At 41.1% G+C, this 26,034-nt stretch overlaps 1 protein-coding gene and 1 pseudogene across 1 annotated transcript in view; one reads left to right on the top strand and one right to left on the bottom strand.

Annotated features, from left to right (window-relative positions):
• The window catches only part of DIS3L2 (DIS3 like 3'-5' exoribonuclease 2), a 367,036-nt gene extending 343,145 nt beyond the window's left edge, over window positions 1–23,891 (bottom strand). Inside the window, exon 1 of the mRNA XM_046019310.1 lies at window positions 23,823–23,891. The gene's annotated coding sequence lies outside the window, so the exon portion shown is untranslated. The remainder of the gene's footprint in view (window positions 1–23,822) is intronic.
• Window positions 625–13,665, top strand: LOC123950396 (annotated as a pseudogene).
• Window positions 23,892–26,034: the final 2,143 nt, after the last annotated feature.

Here is a 26,034-nt window from a genome sequence, read left to right as displayed (position 1 = left end):
TCCCCTAGGTTCATATTATATCAAATAAAATGTCAGTCTTCATGAAAACTATTTTTTTTTTCATTTTATAAAAGAGATTACTACCAACCTGGCTTCTGTGTTAGTTCTTTATTTTTGTTAGTTCTTTATTTTTAAAAATCTGTCAGTTATATCGTGACTTTCTTCTTGGGAAAATGTTGCTACACCATTGCCTACTCTCAGGGCTGCAGCCGCAGACATCTGGAATTGACTATCTATGGTAAGTCCTCGCTAAGGACCATGCTCAGGCCTACAACACCAGGTGCTTGTCGTGTGTTGCATACACCCCCTGGGGGAAGACAGGCCAAGTCACAAGCAGTTGTACTGTCCCCTCAAAAATGACAATGAAGATTGCTAGCATTATTCAAGGCATCTGGAGGAATGCAGGACACCAAATTCCAAAAGGCAAAAAGATGAAGACTAAATCCAGACCACAGATGGAAAGATGGGGAAACTTTAATGACCCCTAGGCGAACTTGTCAATTTTGAATCTAGTCTGTCAGCTGAGGCCCTGTACTGGGGAACCTGAGAGAGGCCTCCCAAGACAAACTGATACTAATCCTCCTTTCTGTAGAGAAAATATGGTTCACATTTGCATTATTCAATATGGGTGAGTTTGAAAGACGGTGACTCTAGGGTTTGTGGCTTTTCAAAATTCTACATTTCCCAGATGGAAAACTCTACCACCCACAGCATTACTACAGATGTAATAGTTAATAACTTCAGGTAGAGAGTAGAGAAACAGGACAACCCAAGGAAGCAAATGACCAAAAGAATTTGAAGAACACTGAAATACAACTAAGGCCTAAAGCATTTCTTCTCCTTGATGCTTCAAAAGCAGAACTCAAAACAGCAGCACCAGAATCCCTGCTTCTCAGGGAGACAAAAAAAACCTGAGGTCTAGAGGCCCCCAGGAATTAAGCTGGTCCTCCACTTCCACTGCAGACCTCCAGTTTCCCAGTGTTGATACAAGACTTCTGAGCAGAAAAGCAGAGTATGGGGCACTGACTCCACAGCAAAGTTCAGAATCTTCGGATTATTTTAAAACTTCCGTCTGCCCATGTTCAATTGGTCATTTATCAGGAAGCTACATCACTAAGATCTTGCTACTTCTAGATGCACAAAAAATATAGGCTTATATTCGTACAGAGGCTTTGTGCAAATTTCACTATCCAGATGTGAGGAAATCCAAAGTTATAAATCCCACAGCAACTGTAATCTTGGCAAACCCAGACTCATGTATTCTGTACTTCTTCAGACGGTAGTGAGCTTGAAAGAAACTTAGAATAAACCAATTTTAATCTCCATATCTAATTACAAAGAAAAACCCTCAGACAGATGAGAGATTAGAAAACTGCCTTCCGGATGGAGAAGCATCTTTCATGCCAATGGGCCTCAGAAGAAGGCCGGGGTAGCGATTCTCATATCAGATAAATTAGATTTTAAACTAAAGACTGTAGTCAGAGATACAGAAGGACACTACATAATTCTTAAAGGAACTATATGCCCCCATTATGGGAGCAGGCAATTACATAAGAAAACTATTAATCAAGGTAAAGAGTCATATTGATATGAACACATTGATAGTAGGAGATCTTAATACACCTCTCTCAGTAATAGACAGATCATCGAAGCAGAAAATTTATAAGGAAATAAGAGCATTGAATGAAACATTGGACCAGATGGACCTCATAGACATACACAGAGCATTCCACCCTAAAACAACAGAATACTCATTCTTCTCAAGTGTACATGGAACCTTCTCCAGAATAGACCACATACTGGGTCACAAAGCAGGACTCAACCGATACCAAAAGACTGACATTATTCCCTGCATATTCTCAGATCACAATGCTTTGAAACTGGAGCTCAATCACAAGAAAAAGTTCGGAAGGAACGCAAACACCTGGAAGCTAAAGACCACCTTGCTTAAGAATGCTTGGATCAACCAGGAGATCAAAGAAGAACTTAAACAATTCATGGAAACCAATAAGAATGAAGACACTTTGGTCCAAAACCTATGGGATACAGCAAAGGCGGTTCTAAGGGGGAAATACATAGCCATCCAAGCCTCCCTCAAAAAAATTGAAAAATCCAGAATACACCAGTTCTCTCTACACCTTAAAGAACTGGAGAATCAACAACAAATCAAACCAACTCCACATGCAAGAAGGGAAATAATCAAGATTAGAGCAGAGATCAATAAGGTAGATACCAGAGATACAGTAGAACATGTCAATGAAACTAGAAGCTGGTTTTTTGAAAGAATCAATAAGATCGATAAACCACTGGCCACACTAATCCAAAAGAAAAGAGAGAAAGCCCAAATTAATAAAATTATGAATGAAAAGGGAAAGCACAACTAACACCAAGAAAATAGAAACAATCATCAGAAATTATTACCACAGTTATATGCCAATAAGCTAAGCAACCTAGATGAAATGGATGCATTCCTGGAAAACTATAAACTCCCAAAATTGAACCAGGAAGAAACTGACAACCTGAATAGATGATATCTAGTAATGAGATTGAAGCAGTGATCAAAAACCTCCCCAAAAACAAGAGCCCAGGACCTGACGGATTCCCTAGGGAATTCTACCAAACTTTCAAAGAAGAAATAACACTAATTCTCCTGAAGCTGTTTCAAAAAATTGAAGCAGAAGGAAAACTTCCAGACTCTTTTTATGAAGCCAGCATTACCCTGATCCCCAAACCAGGCAAAGACTCTACCAAAAAGGAGAATTTCAGACCAATATCACTGACGAATATGGATGCAAAGATTCTCAACAAGATCCTAGCAAACAGGATCCAGCAGCACATTAAAAAGATTATCCACCATGACCAGGTGGGATTCATCCCTGGGTTACAAGGATGGTTCAACATTCGCAAATCAATCAATGCAATAGAACAAATCAATAAGAGAAGAGAGAAGAACCACATGGTCCTCTCAATTGATGCAGAAAAAGAATTTGATAAAATCCAGCATCCGTTCCTGATGAAAACGTTTCAAAGTATAGGGATAGAGGGAACATTCCTGAACTTCATAAAATCTATTTATGAAAGACCCACAGCAAATATCATCCTCAACGGGAAAAAGCTTGCAGCCTTCCCGTTGAGATCAGGAACACGACAAGGATGCCCACTCTCACCACTCTTGTTCAACAAAGTATTAGAAGTCCTAGCAACGGCAATCAGACAACAAAGAGAAATAAAAAGTATCCAAATTGGCAATGAAGAAGTCAAACTCTCTCTTCGCAGATGACATGATTCTTTCTATGGAAAACCCAAAAGACTCCACCCCCAAACTACTAGAACTCATACAGCAATTCAGTAACGTGGCAGGATACAAAGTCAATGTACAGAAATCAGTGGCTTTCTTATACACTAACAATGAAAATACAGAAAGGCAAATTAGAGAATCGATTCCATTTACTATAGCACCAAGAACCATAAGATACCTGGGAATAAACCTAACCAAAGAGGTAAAGGATCTGTACTCGAGGAACTGCAGAACACTCATGAAAGAAATTGAAGAAGACACAAAAAGATGGAAGACCGTTCCATGCTCTTGGATCGGAAGAATAAACATTGTTAAAATGTCTATACTGCCTAGAGCAATCTATACTTTTAATGCCATTCCGATCAAAATTCCACCGGTATTTTTCAAAGAGCTGGAGCAAATAATCCTAAAATTTGTATGGAATCAGAAGAGACCCCAAATTGCTAAGGAAATGTTGAAAAACAAAAACAAAACTGGCGGCATCACGTTACCTGATTTCAAGCTTTACTACAAAGCTGTGATCACCAAGACAGCGTGGTACTGGCATAAAAACAGACACATAGACCAGTGGAACAGAGTGGAGAGCCCAGATATGGACCCTCAACTCTATGGTCAAATAATCTTCAACAAAACAGGAAAAATTATACAGTGGAAAAAAGACAGTCTCTTCAATAAATGGTGCTGGGACAACTGGACAGCTATATGTAGAAGAATGAAACTCGACCATTCTCTTACACCATACACAAAGATAAACTCAAAATGGATAAAAGACCTCAACGTGAGACAGGAATCCATCAGAATTCTAGAGGAGAACATAGGCAGTAACCTCTTCTGTATCAGCCACAGCAACTTCTTTCAAGATATGTCTCCAAAGGCCAAGGAAACAAAAGCAAAAATGAACTTTTGGGACTTCATCAAGATCAAAAGCTTCTGCACAGCAAAGGAAACAGTCAACAAAACAAAAAGGCAACCCATGGAATGGGAGAAGATATTTGCAAATGACAGTACAGACAAAAGGTTGATATCCAGGATCTATAAAGAACTCCTCAAACTCAACATACACAAAACAGATAATCATATCAAAAAAGGGGCAGAAGATTTGAACAGACACTTCTCCAATGAGGACATACAAATGGCTATCAGACACATGAAAAAATGCTCATCATCACTAGCCATCAGGGAGATTCAAATTAAAACCTCATTGAGATATCACCTTACACCAGTTAGAATGGCCAAAATTAGCAAGACAGGAAACAACATGTGTTGGAGAGGTTGTGGAGAAAGGGGAACCCTCTTACACTATTGGTGGGAATGCAAGTTGGTGCAGCCACTCTGGAGGACAGTGTGGAGATTCCTTAAGAAATTAAAAATAGAGCTTCCCTATGACCCTGCAATTGCACTGCTGGGTATTTACCCCAAAGATACAGATGTAGTGAAAAGAAGAGCCATCTGTACCCCCAATGTTTATAGCAGCAATGGCCACAGTCGCCAAACTGTGGAAAGAACCAAGATGCCCTTCAACGGACGAATGGATAAGGAAATGTGGTACATATACACAATGGAGTATTATGCCTCCATCAGAAAGAATGAATACCCAACTTTTGTAGCAACATGGATGGGACTGGAAGAGATTATGCTGAGTGAAATAAGTCAAGCAGAGAGAGTCAAGTATCATATGGTTTCACTTATTTGTGGAGCATAACAAAGAACATGGAGAACAATGGGGAGATGGAGAGGAGAAGGGAGTTGAGGGAAATTGGAAGGGGAGATGAACCATGAGAGACTATGGACTCTGAAAAACAACCTGAGGGTTTTGAAGGGGCGGGGGGTGGGAGGTTGGGGAACCAGGTGGAGGGTAATAGAGAGGGCATGTATTGCATGGAGCACTGGGTGTGGTGCAAAAACAATGAGTACTGCTACACTGAAAATAAATTAATTTAAAAAAAAAAAAAGAAAAGAAAACCGCCTTCCTTCAGGGATAGCAGAGCTGTTTCTTTGAGACAATTAACAAAGACTGGACCAAGCACTGAAGAACATGCTGGTAGAAACAATCCTTACCTGGCCGGAATGACAGGGGCCAGGCAACTAACTTACCAGGGTTTCCTCTAAACTCTCATTTCTAATTTGCTAAGACAACCAGCTGGTGGCATTTAAACTTCATTTCAAATATTTAACTTTCAAAAAGTACCCCAAATGCTAATCAGATGCAGAACAGGCTCAATTTTGTCTCCCACGTGAGGCAATAGATGAAATATCTGAAGCCACTACATAATGGATTATCTACTAGAAAGAAGTCAAATAATACTAGCTCATGTCTACTAACACAGAAAATGGTTTCACTGGTCCTTAGTTCAAGGTTAAAAGGCCAGCTACCCACTAAGCTATAAGATTAATGGAAGAGAGCAGAGCTTAGTAGTTAAGAGGCTTCTGCAGCCAAAATGCCCATGTTTAAATCCTAGTTCTGCCACTTAAAAGCTGTAGCTCTGGACATGTTACTTCACGTCTCTGTGCCTCAGTTTTACTGTCTAAAATGGGCCTTTAAAAAACCTACCTCGTAGAGCTATCAGGAGTACTAAATGAGGTGATGTAAGTTCTCACAAGAGAGCCTGGCAAATAGTAAGCACTCAAAAAGCATTTGCTATTATTAACATAAGGTCATTTACTTTTTATCTTTGCAGCAATCTTTTTTTTATTTTTATTTTTAAGAGAGAGCTAGCATGAGGGGGTGGAGGAGAGGGAGCAGAGGGAGAGGAGAGAGAGGATCCCTAGCAGGCTCCATGTTCAGCTCAGTACAGAGCCGGACGTGGGGCTCAATCCCACAACCCTGAGACCATGACCTGAGCTGGAACCAAGAGTCAGACGCTCAACCAACTGAGCCACCCAGGCGCCTCAGCAGCAAATTTTATTTATTTATTTATTGAAAAACCAGCACCCACACTAAAAAAGACCAAAAAATATAAAAATACCATGATGGTAGTACTTTAATCAGTCTCTATAACGTAACAATAATAAATGACCTTGCCTCCTCTTGCCTCCTTCCTCTACCCGTCTTGCTAACTAAAGACAGAGTCCAAACTCCTTAGCCAAACATTTCAGTTGCTTCATAATCCGTTGGCCCATCTGGGCTTATTGTCTTCCCCACTCCTATTATAACCTTCTGCTTCAATCAAATTAGTTTTCTCACAAGCCTCTAACTACAGCTTGTACTCATTCTACAAACATCTAAGAATCTATGGAGCCAAGCACGGTACTAACACAACATGCAGAGTTTCTGCCCTTAAAAAGCTCACAGGATCTAACAGAAAAAGACATGTGGAAAAACAGTGCCAATAGAAGAGAACTATAGTCACAAAAGAGCAAAAGTAAGGTGACTGCACGGAGAGGAACTGGTAAACTCTGTTGGTGAACAGGTCCCCTCAGGGAGGGCTTCGCGGAGGAAGGCTTGGGAGAAGATGAAGAGGCGCTCAAAGATGAAGAGGCGAGAAGAGGGTCAGAGCGAACAGCGACAAGCATGGGCAAACCAACTCTGGATAGTGAGGTTCGGATAGACTGCTGGGGAGTGATGGAAGCTAGAAGACAGAAAACAGGGATAGCAAAAACTTGTACCCAAGTCAGAAGAACTGGGATAGGGCCGCCTGGGTGGCTCAGGGAGTTAAGCCTCTGCCTTCCGCTCAGGTCATGATCCCAGGGTCCTGGGGTCAAGCCCCACAGCAGCATCGGGCTCTCTGCTCAGCGGGAAGCCTGCTTCCCCACCCACCCTGCCTGCCTCTCTGCCTACTTGGGATCTCTCTCTCACTGTCAAATAAATAAATAAAATCTTTTAAAAGGAGGAGGAGGAGAAGAGGAACAGGAGAAGGAGGAGAGGAGGAGGAGGAGGAGGAACAACTTGGGCAAATCTCTGCCCCGGAATCACCAAAGAATTCTGTGCAGGGACCTATCATGATTAGATCTGCGTGTCACTGCGATCACTGCGGCTGCGGTTCAGAGGCTGATTTGGAAGGAGAGACTGGGGACTGAAAAACCTGTAAAATGACTGGAAGAATCCAGGTGGCAATAAGGATGGAAAAAATGAAACAGGTTCAAAATACAAATTAAGAGCAGAATTGGTAAGACTTGGTATGAGCATAACAAGAAGGGAAATCAGGGCACCTGGGTGGCTCAGTCATTTAGCCTCTGCCTTCAGCTCAGGTCATGATCTCGGGGTCCTGGGATCCAGTCCTACATTGGGTTCCCTGCTCAGCAGGAAGCCTGCTTCTCCCTCTCCCACTCCCCCTGCTTGTGTTCCCTCTCACTGTGTCTCTATCAAATAAGGAAATAAAATCTTAAAAAAAAAAAAAAAAAGGAGGGGAAATCTAAGACACAAGAGGTTTCTAGCTCTAGCAGTTGAAGAAATAAAAGAATGGTGACAACACATAGGCAGGGTGAGGAGTACATGACCCCAAATGCAGAGTCTGCGTCTTTATTCTAAGAGCAATGCAAAGTAGCAGAGGGACAGAACTTTTTAAAAATGTTAAAACTTAAATAGATCTTTAATCAGAGAAGAAACCAGAAAACACTGCCAAAGATCCACACACTTCCCCCAAATTGCACCAGGCCAAGAAGGTTTCAGAGACAGGTAATTTCAATGTTATGGAAACTTTTCAATATAGTCTATGTGTCTAAACAACTCCAATACCAAATCCAACAAAGATAGAACACACACACACACACACACCCTCTTTCACACGCAGAACTACAGAAGAGTTTTTAATTATAAACAATAAATTTAAAAATGCAAAATCCAATATAAAAAATAAATTACTAACTCTAACATTAAATTTTAAAAATTATAAACCATGAACCCATGGTAGAGATCTGTTAACATATTCATTAGGTTAGTAAATTAACAGAATGGAACCAAATCATCATGAAGATAGAAGCCAAAAGGCATTTTTTTTTTCCACTTGTTGTAAGGATTACTACCAAACTGCACTGAGCCAGAGCCCCTCATCACTTGTATTGCATGCCACCTACACGACTTGGGAGTCCACCGGCCAGCCAGTGGCCTCGACTCCAAGCTCTAACAATGTGCACCCAACACCCATTCTGAATTAAGACTTCTTAGTAAACTAGAACTCAAAAGAATTCTTCTAATGCAGTAAGATGAATTTCTCAAGAAAAGAACACCTCTTATGTAGTATTCAAGCCAAGAATAATACATAACTTGAATTTAATCATGAGGAAACATCAAACAAACCAAATGAGGAACATCCTTTAAAAAAAAAAAAAAGAGGATTCTATTCTTCAAAAATATCAATGTCACAAAAGACAAAGTCTTTTCCAGATTAAAGAGGACAAAGGAAACAAGGCAAATTAAATGTCATGTGTGACCCTAGACTAGATCCTGCACTAGAGGGGGAAAGATGCTAAAAGATGCATTACTGATCAACTGACAAAGCTTCATTCTTCATAGCCAAAAACTGAAAACACCCCAGAGGTGCCCCTTAGCAGATAAATAGTGAAACAGGCCGTGATACACTCTAGCCATGGAACACTACTCACGGTAAACAGAGCGAACTATTGATACATACAGTAAACCTGGAGGAATTGCAAAGGAATTATGTGGAGTGAAGCAATCTCAAAGGCTATGTACTGCATGCTTCCATTTGTAGTACTCTTGAAATGACAAACTAGACTTAGAGAGGAGAGTGTCATGGTTGCAAAGGGTTAAGAAGGCAGAGAGGGAAGGAAATGGCTGTAGCTAGGAAAGGGGAGCCCAAGAGATTCTTGGACAGAACCTATTTTGTATCTTGATCGCACTGGTGGTCACACAAATCTACAGAGGTGATAGAAATACACACATACACACACACACACACACACACACACACACCGGTAAAACTAAAACTGATGAAATCAAAATAAGATGGGTAATTGAATTGACATCAATTTCCTAGTTGTGATATTATAGTTACACAAGAGGAAACTGGGTGAAGTATCCACAGGATCTTTCTCTTGTTTCTTACAACTGCATGTGAATCTCCAAGTATCTCACAATAAAAAGTTTAATTTAAAAATAAAGTTTAAAAAGGAAAAAAATTAAAACAAAAAGCAGCATCAGAAAATAACTTACAATCATGAAGCACTAGAAGCATTCCTACTAACTTCAAGAACGAGAAAAGGGTGTCAGCTATTACAGTGTCATTTAATATCATTCTAAAGGTACTAGTCATTGCTATAAACAAGACCATATAAACTTTAGAGAAGAGGCAAAACAATCAATGATAAATGAAATTCTTGCTACCTAGAAACTCCAATATAATCAAGTGAAAAAGTATCAGAATGAGTTCAGTAGTATCCAATATCCAAATGTGATACATAAAAATTAACAGCCTTTTTATTATATCCCACTGATACTCAACTAGAAAGCTGGGTAATAAAGAACTTGATTCTATTTTAACTCTTTACCTAAGTCATATATAACTATTTTTTAAATATTTAAGAACTGTCCCAGGAATATAGTGACTATGTGGCTCTAATAAGTTTCTCCAAATATTCTCCAATTCTCCCCACTGAGCATCGTATTTGTTCTCTGATTTGCTGCGTCTCAATATCTAGTCCATCCTTCACTTCAGAAGCCAAGAGCTAGAAAGTAGATTCAAAAATGTCTTCCAGACCCCCAAGGCCTCAAATACTTTGCACGAGTCTAAGTCAGTTGTAAGGGATGAGGATCTCAGGTTCCTTCCAGCTCAGAATCTCCATCCTGCTAGGAGCCAGAATCCCTTTAATCAGTTCCAAGAGACTCCGTATGCCTTCTCGGGCAGCCCTCGGGATCACCTCTGTGCTTCATGAGGCCTCCCTCTCCCAGGAATTCTCAGTTCTCAATCAGGGTTGCTCACTCTAGAGCAGACCCACATTAATCCATCCATTTTTAGGCAGGGCCTCCCACAGTAGCCTTCATTTCAAGCTCCAGCCACTTCTAAACCATCATCAGCCTAATCCATGTCTTCCAGGGGGACCCCCTGTGCCACATAGCCTATGTGAAAGCCTACAGTTTTTCACTCCACAGAAAGAAGTGTTTCTGCTAAGCTCCAGGTCTTCAATATACAAGAAATACCAGTTAAGAAGCAAAGATAAGGGGCGCCTGGGTGGCTCAGTTGGTTAAGTGTCTGCCTTCAGTTCAGGTCATGATCCCAGAGTCCTGGGATCAAGGCCCCTGTCAGGCTCCCTGTTCAGCAGGGGCCTGCTTCTCCTCCCTTCCCCTCCCCTCCCCCCATGCTCTCTCTCAAATAAATAAATAAAAAAGAAAAAGATGAAAAACTCCATAACATGCTAAATGTTAACTGTATTCTAAATTTCAAACCCAAAGAGAGAAAGCACATTAAGTAATAATATAGGACAATCTCGCTTAAGAACACGGATGCAAAAATCCTAAATAAAATATTAATAAACTGAATCCCAACAGCATATGGAAGATCATGCTCCAGATACATTCTAAGAGAATCTAGCTATTAATATGATTTACTACATAGTAACAAGGGGAGGTGGACTACTTAATAAATGCCCAAGAAAAGACCATTATAGTTTAACATCAATTAGTATTAAACAGCATTTTAAAAAAAAAAAAACCTTAGCAAATAAAGAAATAGTGCAAAACTTCCTTAACTAAGAAAAAATAAAATAAAATAAGTCAAGGCACCTGGGTGGCTCAGCCGGTTAAGCATCTGCCTTCACCTCAGGTTATGATCCCAGGGTCCTGGGATTGAGCCTCTCATCAGGTTCCCTGCTCAGCTTCTCCTTCTCTCTGTCCTTCCCCCCGACTCGTGCCCTCTCTCACTAATGAATAAATAAACAAATAAAATTTAAAAATCTTTTTTTTTAAGATTTTATTATTTGTCAGAGAGATAGAGAGAGTATAGGCAGGCAGAGTGGCAGGTAGAGGCAGAGGGAGAAGCAGGCTCCCTGCGGGGCAAGGAGCCCGATGTGGGATCAGGACCTGAGTTGAAGGCAGCCGCTTAACCGACTGAGCCACCCAGGCATCCCTAAAATCAAAAAATCTTAAAAAGAAGTCAGAAACAGTAAACATTATATTTAATGATGTAATGTTATAGACAAGATATCACCAACAACTCAACACTGTGCCACAGAGGTCCTAGTGGGTGTAATCAAGAGTTAGTAGGAAGAAGAAGAAATATTGGAAAAGAGATGAGATTTTCAGTATTTACAGGTAATATGGCTGTCTATCCAGAAAATCTCGAAGGATATACTCACAAATTATTAAGACTCATGATTGCAGCAAGAATGCAGAAAGATGAGATCTAAAATCAATAAATAAGTTATCACTAACATTCCTATACGCCCACAATCATCTAAAAACATGACAGAGAAAAATACATTCTAAATAGTAGCCAAAATCACAAAATGGCTGGGGATAAAATTAGTAAGACTGATATAAGATCTAAATTAAATTTTTAAATTATTTTTAAAAACACAGAAAACCTAAACAAAGAAACAAACACTGCTCTTGACTAGAAAGAGCCAATAGTATAAAGATGTCAGCTGTAAATTAATCAAAAACTTACAATGTATTCACAATTAAATTCAAATCATGACTTTTTTATAGAAACTGACAATCTCATCTTAACAATCAAATGGAAGAAAAAAGGCAAAGGATACAAACAGACATTATTCCAAAGAAGACATATTCATTGCCAATAAATTCATGAAAACACGTCCAACATGATTAGCCATCAAAAAAATGTAAATCAAAACCACAGTGAAGTTCCCCCCACACTCACTCAGAAGGCTATAACTAAATAAAACACAAACCAGAAAATAAATATTGGCAAAGATGTGGAGAAAGTGGAACTTTCATAAATTCCTGGTAGATACGTAAAATGGTCAGCCACTATGCAAAACAGTCTGGAAGTTCCTCAGAAAGTTAAATGTGAAATTACCATATGACCCAGCAACTCCAATTCTAGGCATATGCCCAAAAGAGTTGAAAATAATTATCCAAACAAATACTTATACACATATGTTCATAGCAGAACTATTCAGAATAGCCAAAAGGTGGAAACAACCCAAATGTCCATCAGTGGATAAATCACTTGTGGCATATACACAAAATGAAATCTTTTTTAGCTGTAAATAATGAGTGTATCTGAAGGAATGAAACCATGCTACAACACGAATCTTAGAAACCTATACAAAGTGAAGGAAGCCAGACAGACACAAGGTCACATATGATTCCATGTATATGAAACATCCAGAATAGGTAAATGCACAGAGACGTAACAGAGATTGGTGGTTGCCAGAGGACGGGAGAGGGAAGAATAGAGAGCAACTACTGAATAGGTACGGGGCTTTCTTTTGGAATTAGAGGTAATGATTGTACAACACTGTGAATGTACTAAATGCCACTGAACTGCTAAATTTTATGATATGTAAATTTCAAGCAGTAAAAAATAATTTTAAGTCCAAATGGAAGAGAAAAATGTACAGAATGATGGAAAATGGTTGCAAAGAAAAGATTTGCTCTATCAGATTGCAAAACATACTATGAAGTAATGGTTATTAAGAATATGATATTCAGTACGTTACCTTGATGAACACTGAGTAACGTACAGAATTACTGAATCACTATATTGTATACCTGAAACTAATATAACACTATGTAACTAAACCAGAATTAACATTTTTTAAATAATTTTTAAAAAGGAGTATGACATTTACTTGAAATAGGCAAAGATGTATAAGAAGAAAACAGTCCTAGAAAGAGACCTGGAAAACTTAAAAAATTTATACTCAAATCAGTGAGGGAAGACCACTCAGGTTCCTAAAACCTACCAGACTTTCTGCAAGAAGTGTGGCAAGCACCAACCCTGCAAACTGACACATAGTGTAAGAAAGGCAAAGATTCTCCTTCAGGGCACCTGAGTGATTCAATCAATTAGGCAACAGACTCTTGATTTCCATTCAAGTCATGATTTGAGCCCCATGATGGGCTCCATTGATCAACCCAGAGTCAACCTGGATTCTCTCTCTCTCTCTCTCTCCCCTTTGCCCCTCCCCCCATGCACATGCACACTTGCGCTCTCTCTCAAATACATAAATCTTTAGAGAAAGAGAGAGGAAAGAAGGAGGGAGGGAGGAAGTCAGGCAGGCAAAGATTCTTTTTATGCCCAGGGAAAACCAAATTATGAGAGGAAGCAGAGTGGCTATGTTGGGCACACTAGCCCATTTTATAGAGAAAGGCTAAAGAAGATGGTGCTGAGGCTTCACTCTGTTGAGCCCAACTGCAGATCTAAGAGAATGTTGGCTATCAAGAGATGCAAGCATTTTGACCTGGGAGGAGATAAGAGAAAGGAAAACTGATCCAGTTCTAAGCTTCATATTTTGTTTTATCATGAAGACAATAAAATCTTGAGGTTCTGTTCACTTCAATCAATAAATCAATCAAGATAATGAGACAACTGGCTATTTAAAAAAAACAGATCCTTACTACACATAAAAAATAAGACTGTAGTACACTTAAAGTGCTAAATTTAGAAGTAAAACTATAAATATATTAAGAGAAAATATTGGGGAAAATTGCTTAAATTTACCCTGGGTAAAGAAAGTCTCCTTAGGGGCACCCGGGTGGCTCAGTGGGTTAAGCCTCTGCCTTTGGCTCAGGTCATGATCCCAGGGTCGGGGGATCGGGATCATCCCTGCCAAGCAGAGAGCCTGCTTCCCTCACTCTCTCTGCCTGCCTCTCTGCCTACTTGTGATCTCTGTCTGTCAAATAAATAAATAAAATCGAAAAAAAAAAAAAGACAAAAAATTTAGCCACTTCACCAAAGACGCTATATGGATAACAAATAAGTTCACAAAAAGATACCCAGCATCACGAGTCATTAGAGAGAGACAAATCAAGACCACCACGAGACATTACCACACATCTATTAGAATGTCTGAAGTTAAAAAGACTGACCATAACAAGTGTTGACAAGGATGTGGAAAAACTGGACCTCTTATACATTGCCGGTGGTAATGCTAAATAGTATTTGGAAAACTCTGACAGTTTCTTTCAAAGTTAAGCATACCATATAAAGAGAAATGAAAGTATACATCCACACAGACTTGTACACACATTTTCATAGCGGCTTTCTTTGCTACCAGTTAAAAACTGGAAACAACCAATATGTCCATTAATAAGTGAATGATTTAGTAAATGTGGAACACCCATACAAAGGAATACTACTAGCATTGAAGAGGAATCAACTACTGATGCACTAAAAAACACAAATGAATCTCAAAATACTTATGCTGAGTCAAAGAAGCATGACTACATGCTATATGATTTAATTTACAAAAAATTTTAGGAAGTGAAAATTAACATATAGTGACAGAGAGATCAGTGGTTATCTGGGATGGGGGCCAAGGAGCCAGGGATATGAGGAAAGCTTTGTGGGTGATAGATATATTCACAGTCTTGTTTGTGATGATGAATACATACACATGGCAAAACTTAACAAACCGGGTCTCAGTCAATGGGACATGCAACACTTGATCTCAGGGTTATGAGTTCAAGTCCCATGGTGTGTGTAGAGTATACATAAAAAGCTTAAAAAAAATTTTTTTAACTTAACTGTACACCTTAAATTCATACAGCTCATATATGTTAACTATTCCTCAGTACATCAGCTTTTTTAAAAAATGCAGTCTTACCCAGTAGTTAATAATTCTCCAAATACTAATTGGGCCCTAATTCATTCCTGTAAAATTATTCCCTGTTAATACCGTGCATTTTAGTCATAAAATTCAGAGGGCATCCTTACTTCCAAACCATCAAGAAAGAGTGATTTAAAGGACCAAATTCAGTAAATCATAAAGAAAGCAAATGTTTTACTGAAACAAAAAAGCTCTGGGGGCGCCTGGGTGGCTCAGTGGTTTAAGCCACTGCCTTCGGCTCAGGTCATGATCTCAGGGTCCTGGGATTGAGTCCCGCATCGGGCTCTCTGCTTGGCAGGGAGCCTGCTTCACTCTCTCTCTCTCTCTGCCTGCCTCTCTGCCTACTTGTGATCTCTCTCTGTCAAATAAATAAATAAAATCTTTAAAAAAAAAAAAAAAGCTCTGAACAACTCAAATATTTTTTCATTTAAAAAACTTAAAATAACTAAAAAGAGTAACAAACCATGTCAGTTGTTGCTCTTATTTTATGTAGGATTAAACAAAAATAACAATGCGCTATCATCTCCTCCCCGGTATCATAACTGCTGCTAGAGTTTCATAGTCAATCCTTTAAAACGGACCAGATCAAAGCTGACCACGACAAAGAGAAAGAAGCAACTGTTTCTCATGTGGCAAAGGGCTCTCTGAATGAGAAGTTAAAGAGAAATGTCTGGGGCCTTTCTCTGAATCCCTCAGCACCCAGACAATCACTACACACCTCTCTGCCTCATCAAAGCCTAATCAGAGTTAGAAACAATCCAGTTTCAGTAAGGGAACCTAAAGAGCAGAGCTCCTCAGTTAGCATCATAGGATTTTCTGCATCCCCCTGGTTTGGGTACCCAAGCTCTCCAGGCTACCAAATACACCAATAATATTTTCCTTCATTTTAAAGATTTTTTTAAAACTTCCTACTGTATCAGCCTACTTCATTACTTGCCCTTTTCTTTATAGTCCCTATAGGATTTATGTTGATATCCTCATGCTCAGCATTTATGCTGATGTCAGAACCTGATTTAGAGAAGTAGCATGAGGCAGTGCTGGGGAAGGAATTTGGGCTCTGGAATCAAACAGACCTGGGTGCATACTTTGGTCTTAACACGTATTCCCTGAACCTCAATTTTCTTATCAGGACAAGAGTCAAACTATCTTTCTCATTGGACAACAAATGCTATTAAATGACATTTATTTGACACAATTATTTGACACAGAGGAGGGGAGAGGGCTCCACAAATAATAAACCCCATTCTCTTCCTTACTCTCTAATTAGAAGGCATTTTCTAAGGCAAGGTACCTCCATCAGCCCTTACCAGCCCCAGGTGTCATCAGTGACATTTTCACTGTATTTTGTGTCCATTAAAGGCCTTCCCTGCCAGTGTGAACACTGTCTCTTGTCTGCTGACATTAATGCATCTCAGAGGCAGCTGTATTAGAATGTAAGAAAGAAATTAAAAGTAGTTGATTGTTGGGTGCCTAGGTGGCTCAGTCAGTTAAGCGCCTGCCTTTGGTTCAGGTCATGATCCCAGGGTCCTGGGGTCAAGCCCTGCATCAGGCTCCCTGCTCAGCGGGGAGCCTGCTTCTCCCTTTCCCTCTGCAGCTCCCCCAGTTTGTGCTCTCTTGCTCTCTCTCTCTCTGTCAAATAAAATCTTAAAAAAAAAAAAAAAAGATGGAAAATAGTAAAAGAGATGGATGGTAGTGATGTCTGCACATTATGAAAGTATTTAATACCACTGAACCATACACTTAAAAATGATTAAGATGGAGGGGCGCCTGGCTCAGTGGGTTAAAGCCTCTGCCTTCGACTCAGGTAATGATCCCAGGGTCCTGGGATCAAGCACCGCATCAGGCTCCCTGCTTGGCGGGGGGCCTGCTTCCCCCGGCCCCCTGCCTGCCCCTCTGCCTAAGTGTGATCTCTGTCTGTCAAATAAATAAATAAAATCTTTTTTAAAAAATAGTTAAGATGATAAATTTTACCACAATAAAAAAGAAACTAGAAAAATAAGTTTCTCTGGACTAACAGTTGACTAAACCTGACAACTTCCAGCCTCAATGTGAGAGAGTTAATTGCATAATTACAACTCTGGGGCATCAAGTTCCTGCTACGGCTCCAAATAAAATGCTATCTGAAAAATCCTTGTCAAATCCTTCTCTGTCCCATAATGTGACGCAAAGGAACATCTCATGCAGCTCCACCATCCTCCAGTTAATAAAGACAAGAAGAACTCTGGCTGTCTCCCTTACATCGACAGTAATGGCAGAGATGGCAGGACCTCAGAGGGATCTATGGAACCATTCCAGGCCCACTCACAGTCTGACTTGTGCATGTGCTCAGTAGTATTTGAATGAAAATGAACTTTACTTCCCATAGCAACTCCCCATATAAAACGAAAACAATTTCTGAAGGTTCAAAGGACATTCTAAAAACTGGATTCTATAAGGTTAGTTCTGCAACACTACAGGAATCCCAAGGCTAGGATAAACTGGGAAACTGCAAATAAAAGTTTACAAATCAGGGGGCCTGGGTGGCTCAGTGAGTTAAAGCCTCTGCCTTCGGCTCGGGTCACGATCCCAGAGTCTTGGGATCGAGCCCCGTGTAGGGCTCTCTGCTCAGGGGGGAGCCTGCTTCCTCCTCTCTCTCTACCTGCCTCTCTGCCTACTTGTGTTCTCTTTCAAATAAATAAAAACAAAGCCTTTTAAATAAATAAATAAAGTTTACAAATCTCCCCCACCCGAGAAAATGCTCTGTTCTACTTTTTTGTACTTAAAAATATTAAGCCATCTCAAAATCCTTTCCAGCCCAATACCCAAAATCAAATGGTCTGAAGGCATTCTGAGATGAGTACTATAGAATGTGATACAAATATGATTCTTAAAAAACATTTACAGCAATAAAACTCAAATGCACCAGAAGCTGGCAGGGCAGGGGGTAGGGGAGGGGATAGAAACAGGGAGTGGTTCAATGGGCCCAGAGTTTTAGTTTTGCAAGATAAAAAAGTTCTAGTGTAAATATGGTTAACATCACTGAACTGAACACTTAAAAATGGTTAAGAGGGTAACTTTTATATCATGTGTTTTTATTACTACAATTAAAAAGAAACAATCACAGGGAGACTTCTGTGGCACAGCTGGTTAAATGCCCAGCTCTTGGTTTCAGCTCAGTTCATGATCTCTGGGTCCTGAGATGGAGCCCCACCTCTAGCTCTGTACTCAGCCAAGTCTACTCAAGATTCTCTCTCCCTTCCTCTCTAACCCTCCTTCCCACCATGTGCACTCTCTCTCTCAAATAAAACAAATCCTAAAAAAAGAAGTCACAGAAGTTAGTGCCCAGCAGTCATACTGATATAAAAATACTTCAAATCAACTAACTTCTACTGTCTGATACTAATCCTTAAAATTCCTTTTATCCCAATTAAAAAAAAAAAAGTGGACACATCTCGCTGGTAGGACATGGAAGCTTCCCTAACTACAACAGAGTTGAGGGAGCACATACGAGGAAATAAGGAGGACGACAATACAAATACTAAGCAATGGCAGAAATACAAAGCAGACTAAACACAATCTGTGTCGTCCGCATTTGCAATCCATCCTAAGTATCTAAGTAAAACTGTATAGAGGCTTCTCTTTACTCCAAAAATAAAGAAAAACTCCTCAATCTGCTTCCAAGGCCCAGTACACCTCTCCAGCCCCCTCTCCCACCAGATTCTTCAACACTCTTCCTGTTCTGTACATAGAGCTGTACCCTAAGTCCCCAATCCTTCCCATGAACCCCACCATCTTTGCCCTTGCTGTTTGCTCTCACTGGAACACTCTTCCTTTTCCTATGCAACCTTCAAATCTTAGTTCAAATGTCTTTCCAGGGACTTCCCTAAATCAAATGGTGTCACTGTTGTAGTTTTACATTCATGTGATTATTTGGTATCATCTGAAGACAGGGGTATCATCTGAAGACAGGGGCCAGAGATGCATTCACTGCCCCCCCCATTTCCAAGGCCCAACACAGTGTACCCAATAAGCACTCAAATATTTGCTGAACAAGTGAATAAATGTGCAACAAACACAAAAGAAGGCAATGAAACATCCTAAGAGGATTCTTTAATGAATCTTTAGAGGATGTCCAAAGCAACTAAGCCTAAAACCCCTATTCAACTCTTAAGAAAAATAACAAAATACACTTCTCTGGCCTTTCTATGTCCCTCAGCAAACACTGAGAATAAAAGGTTGTTAAATATACAAATACAAAAATACACTGTAGATAAAGCAGAATTACTACTTGCTGGGCAACTTGCTTTAGTATTTCTTGCTACAATGCCTGCTACATAGGGGGCCTCTGGAAATACCTGTCAAATGAATAAAGAGCAACATTTCACAAGACTCTTAAGCATATATGACCCAGTAACTAACTCTACTGAAAACTGTGATGACTCATAAAATCATGAATGAAAGAGGAGAGATCACAACTAACACCAAAGAAATACAATTATAAGAACATACTATGAGCAACTCTACGCCAACAAATTGGACAATCTGGAAGAAATGGATGCATTCCTAGAGACATATAAACTACCACAACTGAACCAGGAAGAAATAGAAAACCTGAACAGGCCCATAACCAGTAAGGAGATTGAAACAGTCATCAAAAATCTCCAAACAAACAAAAGCCCAGGGCCAGATGGCTTCCCAGGGGAATTCTACCAAACATTTAAAGAAGAACTCATTCCTATTCTCCTGAAACTGTTCCAAAAAATAGAAATGGAAGGAAAACTTCCAAACTCATTCTATGAGGCCAGCATCACCTTGATCCCAAAACCAGACAAGGATCCCACCAAAAAAGAGAACTACAGACCAATATCCTTGATGAACACAGACGCAAAAATTCTCGCCAAAATACTAGCCAATAGGATTCAACAGTACATTAAAAGGATTATTCACCACGATCAAGTGGGATTTATTCCAGGGCTGCAGGGTTGGTTCAACATCCGCAAATCAATCAATGTGATAGAACACATTAATAAAAGAAAGAACAAGAACCATATGATACTCTCAATAGATGCTGAAAAAGCATTTGACAAAGTACAGCATCCCTTCCTGATCAAAACTCTTCAAAGTGTAGGGATAGAGGGCACATACCTCAATATTATCAAAGCCATCTATGAAAAACCCACCGCAAATATCATTCTCAATGGAGAAAAACTGAAAGCTTTTCCGTTAAGGTCAGGAACACGGCAGGGATGTCCATTATCACCACTGCTATTTAACATAGTACTAGAAGTCCTAGCCTCAGCAATCAGACAACAAAAAGAAATTAAAGGCATCCAAATTGGTAAAGAAGAAGTCAAACTATCACTCTTCGCAGATGATATGATACTATATGTGGAAAACCCAAAAGACTCCACTCCAAAACTGCTAGAACTTGTCCAGGAATTCAGTAACGTGTCAGGATATAAAATCAATGCACAGAAATCAGTTGCATTTCTGTACACCAACAACAAGACTGAAGAAAGAGAAATTAAGGAGTCAATCCCATTCACAATTGTACCCAAAACTATAAGATACCTAGGAATAAACCTAACCAAAGAGACTAAGAATCTATACACAGAAAATTATAAAGTACTCATGAAAGAAATTGAGGAAGACACAAAAACATGGAAAAATGTTCCATGCTCCTGGATTGGAAGAATAAATATTGTGAAAATGTCTATGCTACCTAAAGCAATCTACACATTTAATGCAATCCCTATCAAAATACCATCCATTTTTTTCAAAGAAATGGAACAAATAATCCTAAAATTTATATGGAACCAGAAAAGACCTCGAATAGCCAAAGGAATATTGAAGAACAAAGCCAAAGTTGGTGGCATCACAATTCCGGACTTCAAGCTCTATTACAAAGCTGTCATCATCAAGACAGCATGGTACTGGCACAAAAACAGACACATAGATCAGTGGAACAGAATAGAGAGCCCAGAAATCGACCCTCAACTCTATGGTCAACTAATCTTTGACAAAGCAGGAAAGAATGTCCAATGGAAAAAAGACAGCCTCTTCAATAAATGGTGCTGGGAAAATTGGACAGCCACATGCAGAAAAATGAAATTGGACCACTTCCTTACACCACACACGAAAATAGACTCCAAATGGATGAAGGACCTCAATGTGAGAAAGGAATCCATCAAAATCCTTGAGGAGAATGCAGGCAGCAACCTCTTCGACCTCAGCCGCAGCAACATCTTCCTAGGAACAACGGCAAAGGCAAGGGAAGCAAGGGAAAAAATGAACTATTGGGATTTCATCAAGATCCAAAGCTTTTGCACAGCAAAGGAAACAGTTAACAAAACCAAAAGACAACTGACAGAATGGGAGAAGATATTTGCAAACGACATATCAGATAAAGGGCTAGTATCCAAAATCTATAAGGAACTTAGCAAACTCAACACCCAAAGAACAAACAATCCAATCAAGAAATGGGCAGAGGACATGAACAGACATTTCTGCAAAGAAGACATCCAGATGGCCAACAGACACATGAAAAAGTGCTCCACGTCACTCGGCATCAGGGAAATACAAATCAAAACCACAATGAGATATCACCTCACACCAGTCAGAATGGCTAAAATTAACAAGTCAGGAAATGACAGATGCTGGCGAGGATGTGGAGAAAGGGGAACCCTCCTCCACTGTTGGTGGGAATGCAAGCTGGCCCAACCACTCTGGAAAACAGCATGGAGGTTCCTCAAAATGTTGAAAATAGAACTACCCTATGACCCAGCAATTGCACTACTGGGTATTTACCCTAAAGATACAAACATAGTGATCCAAAGGGGCACGTGTACCCGAATGTTTATAGCAGCAATGTCTACAATAGCCAGACTATGGAAAGAACCTAGATGTCCATCAACAGATGAATGGATAAAGAAGATGTGGTATATATACACAATGGAATACTATGCAGCCATCAAAAGAAATGAAATCTTGCCATTTGCGACGACGTGGATGGAACTAGAGCGTATCATGCTTAGTGAAATAAGTCAATCGGAGAAAGACAACTATCATATGATCTCCCTGATATGAGGACATGGAGAAGCAACATGGGGGGGTAGGGGGATAGGAGAAGAATAAATGAAACAAGATGGGATTGGGAGGGAGACAAACCATAAATGACTCTTAATCTCACAAAACAAACTGGGGGTTGCTGGGGGGAGGTGGGATTGGGAGAGGGGGAGCGGGCTATGGACATTGGGGAGGGGAGGCGAACCATAAGAGACTATGGACTCTGAAAAACAACCTGAGGGTTTTGAAGGGTCAGGGGTGGGAGGTTGGGGGAACAGGTGGTGGGTAATGGGGAGGGCACGTTTTGCATGGAGCACTGGGTGTTGTGCAAAAAGAATGAATATTGTTACGCTGAAAAAATAAATAAAATGGAAAAAAAAAAAAAACTGTGATGACTCATATAAAAGACCATTACAGAAGCAAAGGAATGAAGCTCTTAAGTGGCAAAACCCCCTACTAAATACAAGCCATATTCATTTAGATCTCAAAAAGGAAAAATGCCAGATGTGTACTAAGAGTGAAAGAAAGGAACACTGCAATCAAGTAACTGTAGAGCTTTAAACAGAAACTACAAAATGTCACTTTGAACTATTTCCCAAAACCCTTAAGAACATAAGGAACTATTTAGGATTCCCTGTCCCCTCCAATACAAATATAAACTGTATCTATACTTTAGAGATATAATCCATAAACATAACACAGAAAACTCCAGCCCACAGTGATCTCTCCTCCCTCTGATTTTGCAATTAAACAAATGCCGTTTAATAGTTTTCCCAATAATTTAATCTAGACACTCTAATTTTATATCCTTTCATGTAGTCTGACACTCTGAGTGCTTATTAAATACTTCCTGAAGTGATATGAAATTATACTATGTTGAATAATGGATTTTGGTATAGAAATTCCTGCAAAGGTCATTCCTGAAAGTTTTTCATATGACTCAGTTTTAGCTCCATCATTAGCTTAAATATAAAGTCATTATCCAACACTGTTCAAACAAGGTTTAGAGTTTTCTTATTACCACACCTACAAACTCAATCAAGGGAGGTTTTCAATGTCATGGTGTCTTTTCAAATTAAGTCAGAGATAGTAACAACACCTGCCCCTACTTTCCTCAATGTAGCAAATTTCACTTGACATCTTCCCCAAATTTAATCAGTTCCAGGGAGAGCTCCTTCTGTAGAAAACTGGAAGACACAAAATCTAAGCTACATTTAATACTAACGGCACATCCCTAAAAACCAGAAAACATAATCTCCGGAAAAGGATCACTTTAAAATGTCCAATTACATGAGTCTCCACGATCAAAAAAGCAAATAAAATACATAACTTTGGATAGCCCAAAGCAGCAGGCAAATACCAAGCATTCTAGTTAAGTGGCTGCCGTTCAAGGCTCCTCAAACGCTCCATCCCTGCTAGTCCCAAACATCTGTTTCAGGACCCAGGACAACGCGTCCACAGGTGACCCGAGCCTCTGGAATCATCCTCTCTACAGCAACAGACTCTGTTTAATTCTGGTTTTCCTATTCGCTCCCCGAAGGGGGCTGCAAGGGAGGTCCGGCGGGGCCGGGCGCGAGGAGCCGAGCCTGGCAGGCCGGGTCTGCCGAGAGCTGGGGGCTTGTGGTGGCAGGGGCGACGCCGGAGCAGGGCAATGACGCCGGAGAAGGAGGGCGCTCGCCCCAGGCCGCTGCCTCAGGTGCCCCGCTAAGGACGTAGGAGAGCCCGCAGGCCAGACCAGGGAAGGGGTCGAGGTGAGGCGCGCGGGACGGGGGCGGGGAGGCCTCACCGTTGCTCCCGGGAGGCTGGCGCCGCTGCGGTCCCGCAGTTGCTAAGGAGAATGCTCTTCCGGGTCAGGGGCGCGGCAGGATAGAGAGCAACGGTGGCCGGATGGGGCCAAGAGCGCCGCGCGCAGCCCTAGCGCCGCGGAGGCGGGGGTCTGCGGTCGTTCGGCTGTAGGGGTGTGCGGCGGCTGGCCGGGGCTGGCGAAGGGCCAGCGCGACTTCTCTCGCCTCGCCTCGCCGGGGCGATGGGCTGTAGCCGGTGGCTCCAGCGAGGCCACTTCTAGGAAGCCTTCTTGCCCGACCCCGGCCGCCTCAGCCGCCAGCTCCGGAGCCCGCCCAGCCCCGGCTCTCGCCCGTCTTCTAGTCCCCCTGTTGTAGCCACGCGGGTGCTTTCGCGGGACGGGATTTTACTCACTCTTTCATTTACTAGACACTCGGTTTGAGACACCTGCGGAAGTCTCGGGGCAGGGCTGGCCCTGGAGAGGCGGAGAGGGGCGATCGAGGCGTGGTTCCTGCCCTCAGAAATGCACAAACTGATGGGAGGGCAGGCTGACGAGTGCTGCTTCCCCCGGTGGGCTAAGCAAAGGCCGCGGGGCCTACCCAGACACGGGTGAGGGAAAAGCTGGGGGTGGAGGCTTCAAGCAAGTAAAAGGGTAGGAAGGAATGTTTCAGGTGAGAAAGTAGGCTCTGTTGAGAAACCCACTGGAAGGTCAGTGTGGCCTGCCCAGGGAAGTGTGTAGAGAAGGATGGAGCCTAAGAAAACATCAACATCGCCGGTGTGAACAAGGAAAAGGAACCTCCAAAGAGCAGTCAGAATGTTCGGTTGAAGGACTGCTGAAAAGACAGCAGGAGAGGAAAGAATTCCAGTAAGGACATGGTCGCCAGTGCCATGATGTGGCCATCAAGTGCCTAGTGGTGACCATAAAAAATCAAAATTCAGGAATATGTTGTCAGAGTGGACAGTGGCTTGAATCTGTGTAGTGAAGGGGTCCACCACCATATTCTCCATATTCAAACAAGGAAAAGAGACATTAAATTGTTTCTGAATGCCTTAATGTTTTTGAAAGTATTTATAAATTTCAGGATTCCTCTACTAATAACTCTACTAATTCTTTTTTTTTTTTTTTTTTTGGTAAACATTTATTTTAGGGATACCTGTCACATCCATTAAGCATCGTGCCACTAAGCATCTGCCTTTGGCTGAGGTCAAGATCCCAGAGTCCTGGGATTGAGCCCCTTGTTGGGCTCACTGCTCAAAGGGGAGCCTGATTATCCCTCTGCCTACCACTCCCCCTGCTTGTGTTCTGTCTCTCTGACAAATAAGTTATTAAAGTCTTGTAAAAATAATAAAATAAAGATTTCTTTATTTTAAAGAGAGTGTGCATTGTGGGGAGGGGGGACAGAGGGAGAAGAGCAGGGGAAGGGGGAGAGGGAGAGAAAATCCTCAAGCAAACACATGCACCACCCACTGAGCATGGTGTCTGACATGGGGCTTCATCCCAGGACCCTGAGATCATGACTTCAGCCAAAATCAAGTGTTGGAAGCTTAACTAACTGAGCCACCCAGGCACCCTGAGCTTTTGGTTTTTAATGTTCACACAGGTCAGAATCCTCCTCGAAACTGTGATGTAGGCAAAACTTGTCTATTCAAACTGTAGCTGAGAAGGAAGAAGACGACCAGGAGCAGGAGGCAGAGGATGGCAAAGGTCAGTGATTCAATGGGTAGGAGAGCCCCAATGGAGCCAGGGATGGGAAGACCCAGAAAAGGAAAAGAACAGAGGATTAATAACATAAAAGCTGGGGTTTCAGAGCCAGAAATGGGAGATGAAGCCAAGGAAACCAAAAATATTAGAAGCAGGAATAGATAAGCAAAGCAAGGACATTACTGTATATAAGTTCAGCTGGCAGATCCCATTTGGGGACAGCTGACAGTGTGGTGTCAGCCAGTGTGAAGGCGGCAGGGTTGGATGGACATTTTCCCACATCATCTGAGTAGAGTGACCTCTGGGCTTCCTCTTGGGGGTCAAAGGAAAAACCACAACACACTGTAGAGTGACCTGGGGTGAGAAGTTTGCCCCAAGCATACCTCCAGTCCAGAATCAGTACATTCCCATTATATCAAGTATTATAACAAGCTCACTTAGAAGACGCATATTCCTCTCTAAGAGACTAAATTTATCCACAATGGGTGTGACCAGCCATCTGTGGGAGTAAACC

Source organism: Meles meles, chromosome 9 (assembly GCF_922984935.1).
Source record: "Meles meles chromosome 9, mMelMel3.1 paternal haplotype, whole genome shotgun sequence".
In the NCBI taxonomy this organism is placed as follows: domain Eukaryota; kingdom Metazoa; phylum Chordata; class Mammalia; order Carnivora; family Mustelidae; genus Meles; species Meles meles.
The sequence above is the reverse complement of the archived record's forward strand: the minus strand, read 5'-3'. Positions and strand labels throughout refer to the sequence as shown.